The following is a 9796-nucleotide window of genomic DNA, read 5'->3' as shown; positions in this document are numbered from 1 at the left end:
AATCCAGGGCAGATTTCTTTACTTTGTGTTTTAGGATGGCAGTCGTGATCTAAGCACTTAGTGCAGGGCCTGACTGGGGATGAGGGAATCATAGTGAATGACATCTTTGTGTCTCTGTTCCATTGGGGTGACTTAGAAATGTATCTTCTTTTATTTTTGGTATTTTAAAATGTTACTTTAAGTAGAATGTTTATTAGCTTCAGAACCTAACTTTACAAATGACACAGGTCACACGTTTATTGTTATTTAACTAAAGAGAAAGCGCTTTGCTATTTTGTAAAACTAATTAGGAATCTGTCATTTTATTTGTACTCTGTAACAAGATAATATGGAATTGGAATCGTATTTTTTAATGTGAAAGTACTTAGCTGTAAAACAGAAATAAAATAGTTAATTTTTGAATTCTTGTATCTCTCTCTCTCTCTCTCTCTCTCTCTCTCTCTCTCTCTCTCACACACACACACACACACACACAGAGCTAGATTTTCGTAGCTTATTCAAGAATGTAGAAAAATAAACAGTAAAAAAATACCCTTCTTACTGGTTCATGTACACCCTAAACATTCATTGAGCCTCTGTCCTCACAGGGAAAGGCACCCCAGCCAGACAGAGGGAGGGAATGCAAAGGAGAGGAGCTGGGCGGAGGGACTGGCAGGATGCTGGGTTGGGAAGGGAGTGAACAGAAGGCAGCTTTTGTCCCCGGGTCTTTGTCTTTGAGAGTGGGTATGATTTCTTAAACAGGAGGACATAATAGATGAAGTGATGTTTACGTCCTTTTAGACAGGCGGGGAGAGTCAACCAGAGGGGGAGGTTGCTCATGTGGAGTGTGGAACTGAAGCTCAGGCCCTATGATGATGATGTATAGCCACCAGTTGTGACTGTCCTCTTACGGGCCAGGTACGCAGCCCCGTGGAATCTGAGCTCCGCTAGGTACTAGGTCCCCCTTCCCCATGTAAAAGGCAAGGACAGTGGGTGATGCAGTCAGGGCCCCCATTATCATGGGCCATCTATTCATCCTTCTGTGCCACCTTCTCAACTGTAGACTGGGTGACAGTGACACTGCCCCTATCCCCGTTATTTGAGGATTGAATTCTAGGATTCTTGGATCATGCCCATCCCAGGTCCTCGAAGTGGGTTGGTGTGTGGGTACTGGTGCCAATTCTTCCTGCTCCTGTTATTCCTTCTGTAGACTCAGGTGGGGGCCAGGAGTGTCTGCTGATAGCAGATAGCAGTGGTGCAGCCAGGGGATGGAGGAGGGTGGCTCCCAAGGGGTCCGAGGGAGACACCTGGCAGGATGATCTGAGCTCACACGGTGGTGTCCCAGGGTCCAGCTGAGGTTGGAGCCCAAGGATTTGCAAGCAGAAGCCCTGGAAGAGGGACCAGGGTGCATGGGGACTGCAGCACCTTGAGGTGAAAAGAGGAGGGAGCTGACAGTGTTAGGGTGGGTGGGGGTGGGCAGGAGAAGGAAAGCTCAGGAGGGTATGCACTGGGAGAGGGCTAGAACCCACTCACCCGGTGTGAAGCCAAAGCACCCTTTCTCCCTCCTCTGTGCTCCCCTGGCCTCAGTGACCTTCTTTGTGGAAATGACCACACCCTGTCCTGAGTGCCTCTCCTTACCTGTCGCCACCTTCTTCCTTGAGCTCCCCAAAGACTCCATCTGATGGACGAGGCATCTGCATCACCAGCCCTTTCCATGGGGCCTGGCAGCTGAGTGCGTGGGGATAGGAAGAAGGAGCCAACACTCTCTGCTCTCCCACCATCCCTGTCAGTGGGGTTCCAGGGCCCCAGGGGACACTGGGGGAAGAGGTCAGCCCACAGACCATGAACACGGAGGGCTGATGCATGATGCTTATTGACATTCACACTTTTGGGTTTCCACAGCCCACGTGAGGCCCACGGACCTCTGGGGAGATGGAGTTCTCCTGCCTCTCCTGGCAGCCTTATGCAGGCTTGGTCTTAAATGGGGCCATGACTCTGGTGACTCGTTGGCGACCCTACGGAGCCGCCACAGGAACTGCACCATCGCCATCCACATTGCTCACAGGGCCTGGGAAGAGCCCTCTGGCTGGAGCTGCTGCTGGAGAGGCTGGGGTGGAACCCCATGCAGATTCAGGCTCTGCTCCCAAAGGGAGAAGTATGGGAGAGGAGTGAGCGCTGGCAAGGCCTGACACCCTGAGAGTTGCTCACACTCCTCTGAGAGGACCCCCAGGACCTTGCTCAGGAGTTTGGGGCTTGTTTTGTTTTGAATCTGTGGCAGTGGGGCTGTGGTTTGTGTAAGCAGCACACCTTCAAAGGGGCAGCAAGGGGCCCAGGCTGGGGTTCCGAGGGCCGAGTTCCTACGACCCGGGTGAACCCTTCTGTCCACACTGGGCCTCAGTTCCCATTGCTGATCTGAGAGGCAGGGACAGGTCCAAGTCTGCATGTGGTGTTGCCTATATGCCCACATGTGTGTTTATGTGTGTAGACGCATGTGTGTTTGCGTGACAGTCCAGAGGAGGCTGCACAGCACACAGAGAGGGTCAGGTGGCCTCCAGACTCAGGCTGTCTGCCTGACTTCACACACCTGCCCCACCCCCACAGCCCATAGCATCCTGGGCCTTTTCGCTCAACCCTCAGTGGTTGAGGTCCCACACCAGCTTCTTGCACCTGGTGAAGAGCTTGGGACCTGATTGCCTGTGGGTTCCCCACAGCAGCTGGGGCCCTTCTGACCTGTAGGTGCTGCCCCCAGCAGCCGGGCTGGGACCTGCCCAGTAGTGCACCAGGCTCTGTCCACTTCATTTCCCTCTCTCCTGGGCCTCACCCAGGGTTCCCTGAGCAGAGTTTGACACATCGGAAGTGCTCAGTCAGAGGGACCCAGCTGACTCTCTGTGTCTCTTTGGTGAAATCAGCTTAGCCTCTAGTGGGTATAACTCTGAATAACTGTTTTCTCTCAAGAGAAGCCTTTGGTTTATGGAAGGAAAAACGTCTCAGTGCTTCTCTCGTGGTTCCCAGGGCTCCTTGACATGGGGGAATCTTTGAGTTGCCCAGTAAACGTGGCTCCTGTGGAGGTTGTGGAAATGGAAAAGCAGGCTGTACTGACCAACCTGAAGCAGAAGTACCCAAGGGCACTTTCAAACCCCAGGTGGTTACTGGAGCCCATACCCAGGAAAGGGGGAAAGGATATCTTCCAGGTAGGCATCCCACCGCACCTGATCCCCTAGGGGCAGGAGGACTCCACAGGAAGGTCACCGAGAATCCGGCTGAATCATGACCATCAACAGGCCATTATGCCGCGGATGTAGAACTGAATTGGCACCATCGTGGAGAGCACTATCCACCATCTGCTGTTCACGTAAACAGATTGCTGTGACCAGATGTAGGGGACTGTCCTTGTGAGATGCCTCTCTGGGCTCATTGACTGTGTCAAGGACTCTGACCTTTAGGGAAAAGGGAAAGCTGCCAGGAAATATCTTGGTGCTATCACTATTTTTGGTCCTGCTCAGTCCTGGGTTTTACAGAGAAAAATGCTTTCGGAGAACTGGTTATTGTTTGGGACGCCCATGTTTTTGTTGTGGTCAAACTCAGAGAACACTTCAGCAGCACCCAGGGGTCCTTGTGGGCGGTCTGGGAGCGGGCACTGAATGATTGCCAGAGGGTGACCAGCCAGGCCTGGCCTCACTCACGGTGAAAGGGACACCAGACTTTGAAAGAAAGCGGCTGTCTGTCCTGGCAAGTGACTGGTCTGCTGTAAAAGTGTCCCTGGGCTCACGAGAGCTTGTGTTACACATGTCACATAGCTACCTTGTGACCCAAGAACGGATCTGAAATACAGCTCTGATGGAAAAGTGATGGGTAGAGGTTTTTTGTGTTTTGTTTTTGTTTGTTTGTTCGTTTGTTTTCTGTATGAGCAATCTTTATTTGGGTTCCTTTTAGCGGGGTTACTAATAGCTGTTAGCTGTGAGGATGATGTGGTTTCTCGCAGGCATTGCCTGGAATGGCCAGTCTTCTGAGTCAGACTGGCTCTGTCGTACACTGCTTAGCAGATGGGGTGGTCCGGGTTCTAGGTGGGCCTCTCTGCAAGGCCCCTGGAACTTGGGCTAGAGACACTCTGATGCTGATCAGAAACTTCCTGGCATCATAGGGAGATCCGTGAGTAAAGACCCTCCTGTTTCAAGTTGCATGACTAATATAAGGTGATGCTGGGCATTTCTGTCTCCTGAACAGTAGTCAAGGATCAGGGGACCAGATCTTCCTGGGCTTGCCTCAGGACCCCCTAGCCAGTTCCTTGTCGAGGGTGTGAAAATGAATGAGGACAACTGGGACAAAAGCCTGTCTGGAGCCAGGATTTCTAGTCTCCTCAGGCTCATTCTGATGAGGTGTGTGGCATGGAAACAGAAGAACATGGACTCACAATTCTCATTGGATTGTTTATTCTGTACCATGTAGTTTTTGCCTTTCTTTATTAAAGTGGAAATGGATTCATGGTTACAAAGCCTGTGACATTATGGGCCTGCATTGTGCTTGAACCGCTCACAGACTGAACACTTGTTATCTGAGGAGGCCTCCTGCTCCTCCTCAGCCTGGTCAGGGTCCTCTGATGGAGCCATGACTGAAAGGCCAGCGATCAGTTTAGAATAGATGTTGTACAAAGATATCACTGAACCTTGTAGCGGTTCATTTGATGGGGGGGGGGGTGGCAGATCCCCTATGTCATTGGTTCCAGCAGTAGCCCAGGGAACAAACATGACACTGCCAAAAGTACCCTCCCCACTTGAACCACTTGCTGCACTTGGGCACTGGACCTCCCTGGCACTCTCCATGGGCTGAGGAACTGTGATCTCGAATGCCGGGGGGGGGGGGGGGACGGGCATTGGGTCCCCAATCATTCTTGCCTGTCTCCTGAGCCTTTTGTTCAGCTTCATTGCCGCCGCTCTGCTGGTGTGATCTTGGGGAGTGTCTTGTGGGGGCCATCTTCATCTTTTTTTGGGGGGAGGGGTGACACTGGTCCCTGGACAAACGCATGTCACCGGGTTGCCTTGTGTTGTAATGTTCTCGAGGAGCCAAGGCTTGCCTCTCTGGAAATTGCAATTTCTGTAGATCTGAAACAAAATTAATTAATTTAGTCACTTGTGGAGAAAATATACCTATTTGACATTAACTGGCCGCTCAGAGTCTTTACTCATCCCTGCAGGTTATCTCGAAGGGGGCTATAGTTTCAAATGAAAATCTATACTTTCTCATCTTTTCATAAATACTGTATCATATGAAAAGGGATTAGGCCCTGAAATCATGACCTTTCAGTATATTGTTCTGCTGGGTCCACTAGGAAGATGTTTGAGAAACAGGGAACGTGGGAAACGGGAGGACTTTCTACTTTACCACCATCCTGTTCCCTGCAGAGCAAACTGAAGAGTTGCCTGGGCATATTTTGCTAAAGCCATGGCGGTTCAGCAAGCAGATGAAACTCCTCAGGCTTTTTGATTCAAAGATTTGCTCCTCGCCCCTTCGGCAAAGAATCTCGCTCTGGACAGAAGCTCTCTCACTGCAGACACAGCTGATCCTCATAGCCACTTGGCCTGGAGGTCAAACCCTGCCTGGTATTAGCTACAACAATCAAGGTTTAACTATAAGACTGCGCACAAAGACCACTAGGGGGTGCACCAAGGAAGCATAACAAAATGCGGAGACAAAGAAACAGGACAAAATTGTCAATGGAAGATATAGAGTTCAGAACCACACTTTTAAGGTCTCTCAAGAACTGTTTAGTAGCCGCCGATAAACTTAATGAGATCTACAAGAAAACTAATGAGACCCTCGATGTTATATTGGGGAACCAACTAGAAATTAAGCATACACGGACTGAAATAACGAATATTATACAGACTCCCGACAGCAGACCAGAGGAGCGCAAGAATCAAGTCAATGATTTGAAATGCGAGGAAGCAAAAAACACCCAACCGGAAAAGCAAAATGAAAAAAGAATCCAAAAATGCGAGGATAGTGCAAGGAGCCTCTGGGGCAGCTTCAAGCGTACCAACATCAGAATGATAGGGGTGCCAGAAGATGAGAGAGAGCAAGATATTGAAAACCTATTTGAAGAAATAATGACAGAAAACTTCCCCCACCTGGTGAAAGAAATGGACTTACAGGTCCAAGAAGCGTGGAGAACCCCAAACAAAAGGAATCCAAAGAGGACCACACCAAGACACATCATCATTAAAATGCCAAGAGCAAAAGATAAAGAGAGAATCTTAAAAACAGCAAGAGAAAGAAACTCAGTTACCTACAAGGGAATACCCATACGACTGTCAGCTGATTTCTCAACAGAAACTTTGCAGGCCAGAAGGGAGTGGCAAGAAATATTCAAAGTGATGAATACCAACAACCTACAACCAAGATTACTTTATCCAGCAAAGCTATCATTCAGAATTGAAGGTCAGATAAAGAGCTTCACAGATAAGGAAAAGCTAAAGGAGTTCATCACCACCAAATCAGGATTATATGAAATGCTGAAAGGTATCCTTTAAGAAGAGGAAGAGGAAGAAAAAGGTAAAGATACAAATTATGAACAACAAATATGCATCTATCAACAAGTGAATCTAAGAATCAAGTGAATAAATAATCTGATGAACAGAATGAACTGGTGATTATAATAGAATCAGGGACATAGAAAGGAAATGGACTGATTATTCTTGGGGGGAAAGGGGTTTGGGAGATGCGGGAAGAGACTGGACAAAAATCGTGCACCTATGGATGAGGACAGTGGGTGGGGAGTGAGGGCGGAGGGTGGGGCGGGAACTGGGAGGAGGGGAGTTATGGGGGTAAAAAAGAGGAACAAATGTAATAATCTGAACAATAAAGATTTAATTAAAAAAAAAAGAAAAACTTTTTAACCTGACTAAGGAAATCTACATTATAAAAGGCCAGGGGTGGTCATGACAAAAAAAAATAAATAAATAAAAAATAAAAGAATCTCGCTCTAGAAAAGATTTTCATCAATGATCATGGTGTCTCCATCATCATTCCAACACACAGACGAGAGGGCCTCTTCCTCCACTATCCTCCAAAGCTTTCTTGGGAAGGACAGCCCAAGAAGAATGTTGTTTCCTTCCACGTTGGTGGTGCCTTGGTTTGGGTCCGGTGGTTGCGGGTTGTCTTGGGGGCTTGGATCTGGGCTCTCTTCTTGGTCCCCGTGCCCCTCCAAAGCCTCCCTTGGACCCACATCCCCTTGGATCTGGGGATGTATCATATTGGAACATTATTGGTGGTTGTCCATCCTCTGATGGGGCCAGCTTGGCTTCTTACATCTCAGGGGTATTCTGATTAGCCATGTTGATGCTCTACATCAAAAAGCACTTGGTACCCAGGATCCTATCACTTCAAAAGTGGGGTCAGAAATGCCTTTGGTCACAGCAGTGACGCCCTACTTATACTGTCCTCAAAATTCTAGAGTCTCGGTTGTGGGGCAACCAGCTGCTTAAGTCATGTGATGTCACAAAGGTGACTTATGGCTGCTCTGGAGTGTGGACCCTGGCCAAGTATAGGGGAGTCGCCATTGGTAGGACCTCCATCTTCTCTCTTTTCTAAAAGTATAGAGAAATAGTGTTCAGGTTAATATTAAAGGTGTTCATATGCTGCCAGGAAGATTGTTTCTTGTTGCTAGTTCACTGGATGTGTTGAGAGGTCAAGAACCTATCTCCACCCCCATCGCTACAGAAGGGGTGCAGTCAGTTCATGGCCTCTTTGTTGCTCAAGGGATAGGGCCCTGGTTAGTCTTAGCCTGGGGAACCACCAAGACTGCCTGGGTCAGATGGGCTCCTGGGGGACTGTGTCTCTCAGAAAATGGTGGTTTGCCTAGTCTCAGTAGGTAGCCCCCGTCTTCAATGCACCCCTCACAAGCTTCCTGCTTTGTCTCTTGCAGCTGTGCCTACTGATTGGCAGGTCCTGCTCAGATGAGCCCAAAAGAGAGTCCTATTGTCTTAGCCCTGGGTCCAGTTGTCCCTAGAATAGGGCTGTGTTTCAGCACAGGTGGGAATGTTCTTCTCATTCCTCAACCTCAGTGCTACCCAAAGCACCTGAGAGAAGATGTTAAACACTGTGTTGCAGTGGGAATGGGCAGCCACACCCTCTCATGTCCTATGGATCCCCTCTTGAGCTTGGCTTGCCACCAAATTGCACCACTCTCAGGTCACAATAACATTGGCTTTAGTTTCTATGTCTTCCACATAGGAACTCTTCTCACTACCCAAGATGGGTTCACTTTGGGGCACCTGCATGTGTCTTCTCAAATCACCCTCCCCAGACCCTCAGATTCAGACTCCCTTGAGGCCTCCCCTATGCCCCATTTCCTTTCTTCAGTGAGGTGGGTGGGCTTTGGCTTTCCCAGATTTCAGGCTTCCCACTTCCAAATTGGATCTCCTTTGGTACTTCCCCTTTTCATTGGTGATTTGTGGTTAGGCACATATTCAGCTCTGGGGAAACAAAGCATTCCACTCACTCACTCTGACGCCAGCCCTGTTCTCCTTGCCAGAAGCCCTCTGCCCCCTACCCCTCCCAACCGCCCCACCCCCCCACACACACACCTGTGTGTTCGTCTTCTGCCATAGCCTTGAAGATAGGTACATTGAATCATTTTGTTTGCTCTTGGGTTAGCTTCTTTTCAAGAACCATACACAGACTCACTACTAAGTTAAATTCCATCTTGTTTAGCTAGCTGTGACTGAAGGAAGCTGATACGAAAATAATCATAAATATGTAGTTGAACGTAGATGAGAGCCTGGGTGTGGGATGGCACAAAAGCAAAATTCAAGTCATCTTCACCATAGAGGAGAGGATACTACAGTGGTTTCGGTGATCCATGTTCTCTAGCTGTTTTGGGTAACTTTGGTCTTAATAATCACTCTGTATAGGGAGATGGAAAGGCACCACCTGCACGGGTCCTAGGTCCTGGTCCCAGCTATGCCACTAAGTGGTGTTATTTGTCCTCTCTGAGGGTCGTTCCTTTGTTCTGAAAGGGAATCCAGAGGCATTAGGGAAGAAAATACCCCAAGGTGCCTCTCAGCTTAAAGATGAGCACCCAGTCTAGATTGGGGTTCAGTCCATGGTCTTTGTACTTCTAAACAGGTTTACAAAGCATTCATTCAGAAATAAGTTTATTCATGGAAGACATGCCCTAGAGCAGGGGTGGGCAACCCCTGGCACGCGTGCCAAACATGGCATGCCAGTAACTTGTGCTGGCACGCGAAACCCTCTCTTATAATCTTCCATTTACAATTTTTTTCTTAATATTGACTTTTTATTTTTCAGATAAGTTCAGTGTAGGTGCATATTAGATAAATAAATAATTTTACATAACAAGTTATCTTAAAGACCATATTCATGGATTGGTGAAAGAGGGAAAGAGTAATTTCAATAGCATCGAAAACAAACTACTGAAGACTTGGAATGCCATTCCAGAGAATTTTTTCTGTTTAAAAATCTTTGCAACATCCCAAGAAACCAGAAACACCAATCAGAAAGGATATATGCACCCATATGTTGATCCAGCACAATTCACCATAGCTAAGATCTGGAAACAGCCTAAGTGCCCATCAGTAGATGAATGGATTAGAAAACTGTGGTACATCTACACGATGGAATACTATGCTGCTCTAAAAAAGAAGGAACTCTTACCATTTGCAACGGCATGGATGGAACTGGAGAGCATTATGCTAAGTGAAATAAGCCAGTCAATGAAGGAAGAATACCACATGATCTCACACATTCATGGATAATAAAGACCATTATAAACTTATGAACAAAAATAGATACAGAGGCA

General features: G+C 48.0%; 1 pseudogene across 1 annotated transcript; it reads left to right on the top strand.

Annotated features, from left to right (window-relative positions):
• The first annotated feature begins 1911 nt into the window (after positions 1-1911).
• Positions 1912-3200, top strand: LOC308511886 (protein EOLA1-like; annotated as a pseudogene). The gene is made up of 2 exons: positions 1912-2064; positions 2992-3200. The product of its transcript is annotated as a protein EOLA1-like (transcript).
• The last annotated feature ends 6596 nt before the right edge of the window (positions 3201-9796 follow it).

The sequence above is a fragment of the Myotis nattereri genome, assembly GCF_964212035.1.
Source record: "Myotis nattereri genome assembly, chromosome: X".
NCBI lineage: Eukaryota > Metazoa > Chordata > Mammalia > Chiroptera > Vespertilionidae > Myotis > Myotis nattereri.
Note: the sequence above shows the minus strand (reverse complement) of the source record. Positions and strands in the feature narration are given on the sequence as shown.